Source organism: Vollenhovia emeryi, unplaced genomic scaffold, assembly GCF_000949405.1.
Source record: "Vollenhovia emeryi isolate VEMERY1.0 unplaced genomic scaffold, V.emery_V1.0 DF939221.1, whole genome shotgun sequence".
In the NCBI taxonomy this organism is placed as follows: Eukaryota; Metazoa; Arthropoda; class Insecta; order Hymenoptera; family Formicidae; genus Vollenhovia; species Vollenhovia emeryi.
Genome location: NW_011967145.1, coordinates 151300 through 163857, shown reverse-complemented (window position 1 = coordinate 163857; position 12558 = coordinate 151300). Strand labels below are relative to the sequence as shown.

General features: G+C 42.2%; 2 protein-coding genes across 2 annotated transcripts in view; one reads left to right on the top strand and one right to left on the bottom strand.

Moving 5' to 3' along the window:
• The window catches only part of LOC105560780 (L-galactose dehydrogenase-like), a 40727-nt gene extending 34352 nt beyond the window's left edge, over nucleotides 1–6375 (bottom strand). The window contains exon 1 of the mRNA XM_012010182.1: nucleotides 6283–6375. The gene's annotated coding sequence lies outside the window, so the exon portion shown is untranslated. The remainder of the gene's footprint in view (nucleotides 1–6282) is intronic.
• Nucleotides 1–12558, top strand: part of LOC105560781 (pleckstrin homology domain-containing family G member 5) — a 161855-nt gene that overhangs the window by 27324 nt on the left and 121973 nt on the right. The window lies entirely within an intron of this gene.

Sequence of the window (12558 nt, the reverse complement as noted above, 5' to 3'; positions counted from 1 at the left end):
CTCAGTGTAAAATCCGACCGATAATTAAAGCGTAGCGCAATTTTATTTTATATTATTTGTCCATTTTTACATGCGAAATTATTTCGTCCACGGGGCACGTCTCGCGTATGTGTGACTTATTGCTAGTAAGCGCAACTTTGCCATCGCAGCGCTAACTGTCTAAGAAAGATGCGAAGAATGATGCATCATCGCAAAGGAAGTACAAAGTCTAACATTTTTTGACATCGGTCAAATAATCCACAAAGAAACTTATAAATGCGCTCCGCAATGTTGCCCCGTCAAATCTAGTTTTACTACATTAATAACTTTCCGAGATCTCCCGCGGGAGTAGACTAGAGCGGATATTACGGACACTGACGATTAATAGCCAGACTCAAGTATTTGGACATCCCCTTTCGCATTCCCCGGCTCATTTCGCTCTCGCGGTACGGCATGCTTCGGGATTTGCGACAAAGACCTGACATCCTCTCCCAGCACGTCTCGAGACATCATCGTCGAAAAAGTTTCATATAATCGCGTTACGAGGCGCGCAGGTGCGGAGAAGTGCCTTGCCTTGCGCGAGTACACTTGAGAATCTGGCGTGATAAATTTTATTTCTGGCCGCTGGCACTCGCGAGAGAATGCTATTTCTTACTATTCTACTTTTTATCTTATCTTTATTATAGTTAATAATACATTTATACACACACACACACACACACACACACATACACATTTCGAGTATTATCCGCTGTTTAATGCTTCAGCGTAAAATGGTTAAACAATAATTTTTATTAATTATATAACCGCGTTTAATAAAATATATGATAATATACAGGTTCAATTAATTTAATAACGGATCAATTACAAGTGTAAACGCCATTTTAGGACCTGGCACAGATGGATGGAAAAGAATACGGTACATGGGTCCACATAGTAATTCAAGTGACTACCTCTCTCCATCTGTGCTAGATCCTAAAATGGCGTTTACACTTGTAACTGATTTATATCTTAAAAGGGCCGAGTTAAAAATCTGGTTAACAAATAATGTACAACCGATTTCTAAGACATTAAAAGAACAAATGTAGGTGTTTGATATTCACACTTGGTTCTCCGCGCAAGGTCTTCACGCGCATGTTGGCTGATTGCCAGACAGAGATTCGCTTTAGGGTTGATTCTGAAACGGATGTTGCCTGGATGATTAATGTGACGGTGCGTGTATTGACACTGGCTGGCCGCGCGATACTCGATGTATCTGTTATCTTCTCGATTCTGAGTCCATCTGCGCTGGGAATTGCAAAAAAAGAATTATCGTTGCACATCAGCGATAGCCTTTTACTTTCTAAATCCGAATTTATCGAATGCAGATTTAGAAGAGATATCAAATATGTTGTGCCTCTAATTATACGTGTCAAATGGCTACTCGTCTGAATGTCAGGAAAAATTGCAGCCAGTGGGACAAGAGATCTTTAGTCGGACACTGTGTCCCGTAATTAATCCACAAGAATCTGTGGGTCAAGTCGGTACTCACGCCGGTCTGCTTTTGTTTCTCTTTTCTCCGGTATGAATATTTATGAGGATCATGCTTATTTATGAGCTCTCCGCGCGCGAATAATGAAACATGAAAATTTTTATTGACACGCATCCTGATTTTGTGCCGGCACCTCATAACCAATTTCGAAATTTCGATTTTAATTATTTGTCTATTCAAGATATTTTTCACCCGCGATGTGCCGCAGGTAACGTCGCCTCGTCGCGATCGAAAAATCAGATATGCAATTCGAGATCGAAAGCGACATTTCGAAATTAGCAATTCCTTTTATTATTAACAAATACTGTTAGAGGGTTCGGACGAATTTTGACCTTATAATATATAACAGCGGAGGACTAGTCCGGTCCAATTAACTGAAATTCGAGGAAGGTTCTCCCCCGGATGATAACTCTTTTTTTCTTAGGCTCATTTCCGTGGAAATTGCGAGAAAGTGGAAAGAACGAGAAATTACTTATGGCGGTGCAATCTACTTTATTCGAGAGCGATTAGATTTTTCCCGAGGACGGGAGATATGCCTTGTCCCCTCCTTCCGCGGTATTCCATGATTCTGTATCTCCGTTTCCTTTACTTTTTTTTTCCGCGGGACATTGCGTTTGTGCGTAAAAGCGGAAACGGAGATAAAATAGACAGAAGAGAGGATTATCGACGTTCCCGCAGCAATTCAATCGCGGAATCGTGAGCCCCTCTCCTTCCCTCCTCGTTACTTTCAGTATTGTTTTCCTTCTTTCTTTCTTTCTTTTTTATAAATCTGACATCGAATTCCTCCGATATTCACGACGTAGCGAGCCTCGATATTTTAAATGCAGTTACGTATATCGTTGCCTTCGGTTTGCAACGACTAGACGATGTATCTCTATCGCGTTAAACGGTTTCGCCACAATTAAATATAGTATTTGCGAACGAAATTGGGGTAACCGTTTCCCTCCCGGCGACCCTTTCGAACGACGCTCTCAAAGCCTCTGCTGTTTGTCTTAACCTTTCTTCTTTTTATTGCTATGGCAAAGTCGGTTTTTATGACGCGAGTCGTAAATCTTCTTTAATTCCGAATTGTCCGTTTTCATTCTCACGATATCTAAGATGCGTAATGAAAAATTATGTGAACCTCCCGTTGCCTCCCGATTCGAACGCCTCTTCCCTCGTATCTATCTTTCGAAGAGATGTAATCGTAAATGTCGTCACTGATTTTCGAGGCGCAGGCTTGTCTCAGTTCCGCGATACGTCTTGCATAGCTTTGTCAAAAAGTCATTCTCCACGTTGGAATCTTCCTCGCCAAGATACCAGCTTAGATATTCTAATTTTGGCATTAGTGACGATAAGACCGGGGAACGTTCGCCAAATTGCGAGCGAGCGGTGGGAAGCGCCTCGGCGGAAATGTCGTTATAACGTCGTCCGTGATACACGCCCGCCGTCCGTAGTAAAACGCCTCACCTTATGCGCGGGGGAAATGGACCATAAAGAACGGATAATAAGATCGCCGTGTAATGAATAACAACGAGAAACGGCGCAAGTATTTATCGTCCGGCAGTCGCGGAAAGCAATTTCTCCGCGTCAAGCAGGCCGCGCTTGTGCACGTCGTCCCGAATCTACGTGCTCCGTCCGCCCCGTCGCGATTATCATGCGCCGCAGGAGCGTCAGTGTTAATTGCGGTGACCTATCCGATTTTAATTAAGACATTATCTCCCGCGGTTTTCAGATTGAAAGCGCACGCACGCGAGAGCGCGCCGTCAACTCGCCGGTCATGCGGTGCCCTTTGCGAAGACACTTCAAAATGTCTCGCTACAGAAAACGTAGATCTGCAATTTAATTAAGGAACACAAATTCTCCGTTTACTAGATTGATCTCGCGTAATTCTCGACCCTTTCGTTTTTATATTTTTATCCTGAGTCAAATCGTTCGCAACCAACGCCTTTAGTTGAAAATCAATTTGTGCTTCTAGACGGAATTGCATAGATAATAAATAAACTAAAAATAGAAAAGCCGCGGCAACGTGTCATTGCCATTCGTGTGGACTGTTCATAGATATTATACAGGCGGAATTTGATGCGGGATGTTGCTCACAAAGAGACAAGGGATGAAAGAGGATTTTCGCGAAAGACAAACGGTCTCGAGAGCAACCGCGCGGCAGTTTTGAAGCGTCTCGAAACCGTATGCTGGCGTCGATGGGGAGAGAGAGAGAGAGAGATAGAACGGATTCTCTCTCCATCGCTCTCTCCGCCGCTGCTCAGTTTCGAGAAGCCTCACACGCGAAATTTTTCGCGGATAATCCCTAATTAATATTCGATGGCCGCCCGAATCCGCTGGCGATGTTGGCTGGCTCTCTCGTCCCTGAATGGCTATCAATCGGATAATGTCTCCCGTAGCGCGAGCGTCGATGAATGGTTATCGATTAGTGATTAGTCGCCGAGAATTGTGCGAAATTTTTGTGCCGCGTGACCTTAATTAGTATTTCATTAGCACGCTCGGGCAACTCCGATATTCGGGGGGGGGGATGCGTTTTTCAACAATAAATCTCGACAATGCGTCAGTCTGCCAGTCACAGCCTTCCGACAAATTGAAGCAACATCGGTTTGAAAATTGCGAAAAATTATAGGATGAGGTACGCGGAATGGTTTGATTAATTTGGATATTTAATACGAAAAGGAATATGGAAAGGACGCGAATCGCATTGCGTGAAACGGCGATGAACAAACCGACGTAGCTGGACAAAGGCTTTAATTAAAATCTGGCGACGTTTGTTTCGGTATTTAAATCATTTCATTTTGTCAAAGCCGTTCGATGAGAGAACTTGGATGCGGCGCTCTTTAATGAGACAGGCCAAATGGAGAGAATAGTTTGCTATTATGTATATAATACCACGCGGAGCCAATAATCAATATATCTCTGCGGAGATATCTGTTTCAACGGTACAGGATGATCAGAAGATATAATCTCACTTGTACAATTTTTTTAATACAACAGGGATACATTTTAAAGTAAACAACTACAGAGAATATTGTAATACACGCAAAATAAGGGAAAAGTATTTCCCGAAGACCACCGGTCAATGGTAGCCGCGAATGTCACGAGACACCATGTTGGAAGATAAAGTGTTCTTTTAAGCAGTTCCTTAGACGACTCTCGCACGAGACTGTCGTAACAATTTTATTGTCACGCGTCGCGCAACAATGGCAATAAATATTGAGTACAGTATAAAATTTTAATTATTACATTTTATCTCAAATGGGAGCCTTCATTTCCTCCTTTACCGTCGCAGTGATCGTTTAAAGTGCATACACAACACGTATGTACGCAGGTTGTTGCGTAAGTCGACCATATGTTTATAACAGATGCGCGAGTGTCGTTTTATGTATCTAGTCTTAGGTCGCGCGGGTTAAAGATCTCGAAAACAAGAGTGATCTCGACACTCGAGAATCTTGCGATTCCAGTAAAATTTTTTTGTCGCGCTAAAAAAAATGGAACGAAACAAAGTTCAGCGATATCGACGGAGCATATTGATTTCGAAATATTCATCGTCGTCGGTCCACTGTGACTTGCGCATTTGACAAATTGCTCGGACGACCGATTGCTACACTCGCTTTGTTAGAAAATCTTGGTTCGCTACTTCCAGCCGCTTCTTTATCTCGCGCGACATTTCGTGCTACGTTCACGTCGTTACGCGTGGCGAAGTAATAGGCACGTGAGCGCGGTAATAATCCGGAAGCCAAAGTCATCTTCGCCGTGAGTAATGGTCACCGGAAGTCCCGCGGAGTCTGTCGATCCAAACTTTACTTAGCGGGACCAATCGGGACTAAGGCTGCACATAAAAGGTCACCACCTACGGAAGGTCGAAACTCACCAGCGACGGCGAGGCAGAAGTTGCCCACCGTAATGATGCTGAAGCGACGACCTACTTCGCGAACTCCGATGGGACTCGCGGAAGTCCTGTTTAAAGAATGCGAATATTTGCGAATATTTTGTCTAATCAAGAGGCAAACCGAATCAATCTTTCCCGCCCCGTTCTCGCGGATCGTCCGGAAGTGGCGAACTTAAATAAATTCGCGACCTCGTGAAACTTTGCGCGAGAGTCTTGGACTCTGAAAAATTATTACGAGATATATATTTCCGCATTCGTGCGCCCAAGTTTACCCCCCCCCCCCCATTCTTTAGACCTTTCCGACGGGTTTCCTTTCGAAAGGGAACTTTTGTCATACGCAACTTTTTCATCAGTTTTTACAATGCACTCAAGTTATAGGAAGTAAACGATGTCTATGTGTTTTCACGAAGATACCTTTCGTCTCTTATTCCTTCTACTTAGCTTCCTTCAAGCCCACGCGATGAAAGGGCGGAAGGAAAACAAAAGGAGAACAATGTGTGTAGGTTGGCTAAATACCGGGTGTCTTATATCTCGTGTCTGTTGGGCCATTATGACGATATAATTATTGAGTACAATAGAAAAAATTTTCACATTTAGTTTCATTTTCAATAGAATGGTGCAATAGAAATAATGGAATTGCAAGATACCGTAATAATCACTTAATAGACAAATAAATTCATTTTTCAAATAAATTTAATACACAAGGTGTTTCGCAGAGAAACGTCGATCTTAATTTCTATAACGCAAAATTGAAGTTTTAAAAATGTATAATACAAACATATAATTGAATGACAAACGTAGAGAGAAATATTCTCACGAGGATCAAACAATGGAGCCCATCCTAAGGGACTCAACGATGGACAGAAACATATCCTTCGTATTGAAAATATTTACTGACCGAAGGTAGCGGAGAATAAGAAGTCGTACTTCTAGCCACGGCCTCGATTCCCCTCGTTGAAAGAAGAGTCCTGGAGCCGGTGGTTGACGAAAAGACTCGCGAGATCCGACAGAAAGATCGAATCGTATTCGCGGCTTCGTACATGCACATTAGGCGTGCACGGTCGCGCACGATTGCAGCGTCGGTCGATGTGTCATACCCGCGCCCAGTCGATGTGTCATGCCCATGTGTCTCTTTGTGGGTCTAAGGTGGGAACGCTTCTCCACCTCTCGCGCAGCCCGTCCGCCTTATAAGGGCGCTATTGCACTTGAAGCGATGCCAAATGCACGTGCAGAAATCGAGTTAAGTACATGCACATTTGGCAATAGATTAAAGCTAATAAAATTACAAAATGAACTACCACCAGTGTTGTGCATAGATAATTTTAAAATTAGCTAGATAAAGATAAGATAAAAATATATAAATCTTATCTTAGATAAGATAAAGATGATTTCGTTTTGAATATATCTAGATAAAAGATAAAATTATATGATGATTCATCTAGATAATTTTCAGATAATATTTTTAAGACTTCTTGTAAACGCAGTAGAAAAAGTTATAAAAAAATTATAGAAAAATATAAATTATAAAGGGGGATATAGAATATATTCAGGTTAAGTTATATGACACACACATAAATGCATGGTCTACAACGCCATCCATATTTAAATAGTGTAACTGTTAAGTATTTTTATGTGGCCCTAAACCAAATTATCTGTACGTTATCTTAGATAATTTAGTAAAGATAACACTTTCTTTCATCTAAGATGCAGATATAGATAATACTTATTTTTATTATCTATATAAAGATAAGATAACGCTAAAATTTTATCTAGATAATCATCTATATAATTTTATTTAGATAACAGCAAACACTGACTACCACTGAAACTTTTCACTCAACTGCGCCAGTATTTTTTTCTTTCTTGTAATATTCATCGGTAATGTAACATCGGTTCCTCGCTTGCACAGCCAGTCGCGTGGTTCAGCCGCTTCGTACACGCGAAGGACGGAAAGAATCTGCGCGTCGCGTTCAAATGAAATTTTTTACGGATGCGAATACGTGAGATACCGTTCGTGTGCCCGATTGTATATAACCAGTAGGCGAATTTCGACGACGGATAATAGCAATTGGGTAACATCCGCGTCGTAGGAGGCTTCGTCGAGTCGGCAAGCGTCGTTGCGACACATTCGCGTAGAAAATAATTGGTATACGTTGCATAATCGTGCGCGATCATCGGGAAATAATTACAGTATGAAATTGCTCATTAATTTTTAAACGATGAGAAAAGCGTGATGAATTGAAAACGACACTGCAAAGACGTAATGCAATAGATAGCCGCAAAGTAGGTAATGTCGAAGTATAGACGTCTTTTACTTGTGAAGTAGCAGAGGTTTAGAAATTTTCGTGAATGAAATTTTAGAAATAACATCCTCCATTTAATTGATTTCTTTTAGTTGAAAGATACATTCGAATCTAGCATAAGATGAAATATATTTAGGTTAAATGTCTCATTCGATTCGCGAGAGCTACCATAATTCGCACTGTCAGTCTCGGATACCTTAAGGAGGCTTCAGTTAAGGATGTCAAGGGAACTATGTACCGCTTAGTAAAATCGCTTTTACGACTCTCTACCTGAATTGGCATTGCGTGCAAACTCGGCATTTAATACAATTCCAACTCCTCAGCGTGGTTTTAGCGGTGGATGTTTTTTTTACACCGCGTCTTTTCACGCGTCTCCTTCGATTTGACTAAAATAAAGCTTTGTAATTAAAATGTGGAAATCAGAGAAAAATTTATCCGCGATAAAAACTTTCCATCGTTTGCGCTCATAATTAGCCGTGTAATCGTATATTCACGAAATGTATGTAACATCGATATTCATCATAATGTACACTTGCGCAAATTCAGTCAGATTCACGCGGGGACATCTTTTGACAGATATACTCGACGCAGCGCGCGATAAAAGAAAAGCAGTACAATTTATTCGTTTGCCAGGCCGAAAGTATTTGTCACCTGTGAAGACCCGTATTTATGAGATATTTCTTTTGAGTGGCTTTGTTTCGTATCTGCGTCTCTCAAAGCACGTTGCTTGAAAGACTGATCGACGAAAAAGAAATGCATATTTCGTCTGGGCCTATTCGTGGCCCACGTATCTCTCCATGAGAGACGGACAAAAAGAGGGACCTGTCCGACGGATTTCGGGACCGCGTGTGCGCGGTTGACGTACGGTCGTCTTAACATTCCGCGTCACGTTCGTTCTTTGATGATCGGGTCATTGGTAGAAGGATCCGCATGTCAAAGAAAATCCCGAGAAATGTCCTTCGGCTACGCAACCTTTCGGGACGTCCCTGAGACGGACGTTTTACTTTCCCACACCCGCGGTGATCCTCGTAAAACGCAATCGCTGTCCGCAGTTTGTTTTTTTTTAACGGAATCTCTGAACGTGAATTTTTTAAATGGAACCCCCTACTGTTTATTATACTATCTTATTCTACTAATTGATATGAACAGCTTTTGTCCGAAACATTTTTTGATTTGCCTAATACATTTGAGATAATTTCCAGAGAAAATTGATAACTTTTTCAATATTTAGCTTATGATATCTCGATAACTGTTTGTCGGAGGGAAAATTGGTACAAGCCTTTTTTACTTGATTTGGTCTCAGGAATATGCTGTTGCAATAGTGCTCTAATTATTGAACATTTTGGCGTATTGTAACATACACAAAATTTATGTACAGTTCCCTCTCCGTCAAATAAGGATGAAACGTGTTTTAGCAGCTCGTCTAATTAACATAAAGCGAGTGACGTTGCTGTCCATTCGATCGAGAAGATTTTATTCGTCCTGCCGATCGACACTCGCTTGGAGACGAGCTCCCGAGCTCCCAAACCGCAACACTCGTGGGAATTTAACGTGCCGGCAGGGACTCATTACGGCCATTTATTATGCGAATTACGGGCGCGGAGACGCGACGCGCGCGTTTCCCATGCAAATGCATCGCGAATAGCGCGTAGAAACGGAACCTGGCGAACTTCCTCTGCGCGCGGCGGGCACGCGCGTCTCGTCCGGCGCGGGTAATCCGCTTACCTCGTGCCGTCTCGTGCCGGTCGGTTCCCCGCCGTTTATCTCGCGGCTTCGCGGCGAAAAAGGAGCGCGGCAGCTCTCGGCTTTCTCGCGATACGGAAACCCGGGAATGCGATCCGGTTACGGGAGAACGATGCGAATGCAATCTTTCGTTTCTTGCGCCAGGTACATACAGCACGATAAAAATTATTTTTCGCGCGGGGAGACTCGCGAATATAGTTGGATACAGTAACGAGTTTTTGCTTCGGATGTGTAAGCGATACCAGGCGCACGGCACTTGTACGGAGTCCTCTAAATATAGAATAATATCGTTTTATTAATTGCTAATTTACTGTTATTTGAGGAAAATTTACAATGATACACAAAAGAGTTTTTAACTGTAACTTTTTCAGACTTATACACGTATTATGTAAAGTTTATACATGTTAAATCCTTCTGAGAGAGAGAGAGAGAGAGAGAGAGAGAGAGATATTCCTTTTAATTAATGGAACATTTTTTACAAGGTTTTTTCTCAGCTTCAACGCGACGTAGCTATCGTATCGCTATCCAAATGGATTTTTCATTACCGTGCATAATTACGCGGAAGAAAAGATTAAAAATTAATAGTCACTCTCACAATAATAAATCGCGCCTTTGTTGGATTGGGTTAATGCACACACGAGAAAAAATATATCGCGCAAAACAAAATCACGAGTGCAATTTCCCCTTTGTTCGAGTTAATAAAAATATTTAAAAAAATTTCCCAAAGAGACGCACGAGTCGGCACATAAGCAAGAGCGAGGGAAACCGCGCGAGGTGATTAAAGATCCGTGTGGACCTCGTGTCATCAGAGTCGTTTTAGAGTTTCCTTATATATGCGCCAACTCGCCGCTCTAATAGCGTGGGCATTGCGCGAATTACCAGAAACTCTGCTCGCGATAGCCATCACCTGTCGCAGAGCCCACCATGGGAACCGACTTAGCGAGGTGTGAACGGGTAATTTATTTCCACGAGAGGAAATCGTTGCTAATTGTGAGCGTCGCCAGGTTTCCTTTGATCGCACGGGTACATCAAGGATCCCTTACCGTTGGCGATAAATTCAACGCAACTCGTCAGCATCCCCCTATCTCTGGCGGCAACGATGCGACGATTTCCGTTGAGATAGCGCGCGCACTTGGCCGGATTCATCGCGTTTTAACGCGCAGATAATTAAATTTTAGGCGAGGCCGTCAAAGACCGAACCCCTGGAGAACAATCCGCGATTAAGAGGAACAGTGGAACGACCATTTAGCCACTGGATAATCCACGCGAACTACTACTAAGTATTTAATCCGGCGCAATCGAACGCCAATATCGAATTCACGCGGTTTAACGATTCATAAATATCAATGTACGTCCGAGAAACGAAAGCAGACGTTGGTTATTTCTAACGTTGTCCTGTAAATGTGTAAAAATGGTTAATTATTTTTGCAAAAGTGAAAACTACTTTTCTAACATAGAGTCGGAAATTTTCTATTAAATAATCGAGGAGCGTTTAATTAAACTGCACGATGTTGATTGGGATATTTGAATTTCCGACGTGAAATCATCTCCGATATTTTTCCTCAAAACATTGCCGGTTTCAAGAACCCTTGGAAGTTTTGATAACTTTTCCTTGACATGTCACTCTAAACCACCTATGCTATCGCGCGGGATATGACATCGCGCCAGCCCACGAATTTATTTCTACTCTTCGGCTACCTGCGTATAATTCAAAGTACGCAAACACCCGGTAGAAAATTACGCGGTGCTTTATCGACTAATGCATTACGCGAATTTATTATATCTAACTTGAAATTATTACTCGCCGCGAAACCTGTTATAATTTAGCGATGTAATAATTGTTTCCTTGGATGAAAAAAACAATGTCATTATTACAACGTACATTAATCATTCCGATGTCGGGGAAATATTTATTATATCGCGGACGCTGCACTTAAAGAAGATAGGCTTCGTCGGGACTCAACGCAACAAAGTACTCTTATGTTAAAAACTTTGCGGGTGTTCCTTAAAAGCCGCGCGAAAGAAGACGAAAGAACTCCTCGTGAGTTTCGCCTTAGACTCGGATACGGCGGGTTTTAAGTAGACTTTATAAGCACTTGGAAAATTTACGGTTTCCGCCAGCTTTGCTCCTATTCTTTCCTCCCCGAGTCCGCGGCCCGTGAAATCAGGCGCTTCTAATTGAATGCGAAACCGAGCCTTCGACTTGAAAAAGAGAGAAACACGACACGTATGCACGCACAGGCGGTAAAGGATGTTTTAAGCGCGTTAGCAGGTCGCAAATCGACATAACTCGAGTTTGAATTAATTAAGGATGGGAATCCTGATATCTTACAGCACAAACAGGACAATTTTCCGAGCAATTAACGCAGCGCGACTGGATCAACAGTCTGCGCAAATTACGAATTACCGGGTGCTTAACTTTGGAACTTGATTTGCTGTTACGATTTGCGATCTCGTGATTTGCCGCATCCTGTATGTATAAATTAAATTAAACGAACCCACGACGAAGAATTATGCTGTCGCGCATCCGATATCGTAAAATCCATACGAGCCTTATAGCAAAAGGATGCGTTTGGCTTGCATTTTTCGCTTATATACAAATATATAGTACAAATATATGTTACATCGTTCCATTCTTTCATTGCCAAGGAGGAATAATCCGAGGCTTCCTTGACGACACTCAAGTCTCACGGTTTCCTTATAACGTTTCCTCTTTGTACCCGCATTTCTATGCTTGTACACTCACTGTAAAAAAAAGTATGTAAAAAAACCATAGACCATCTCGCTCCTCTACGATTCTGCGATCGTATATTCATACTATCGTAGAAGAGCGAGATGGCCTATGTTTCTCTCTCGCTCGCTGGAATTTGACGAACTCTCGTGGCCACAGCGTCTGATTACAGGGTCTCTAGGTACGTACGGGAACCACTTGTACCTTCTAAAAAATATACCGCGAATTTATAGACGATACCTCGGACGGTACCTCCAACTAATCGTCGTATATTTTCATTAAATTATTTCCTCGTATATCTTGTACCACGTGCTAATATACCGGCAAAAATATCTTCTATCGGCATGTGACTCAAGCCTCAATTATACTTTAAGAATTGTACCTCGAATTTGGCGGT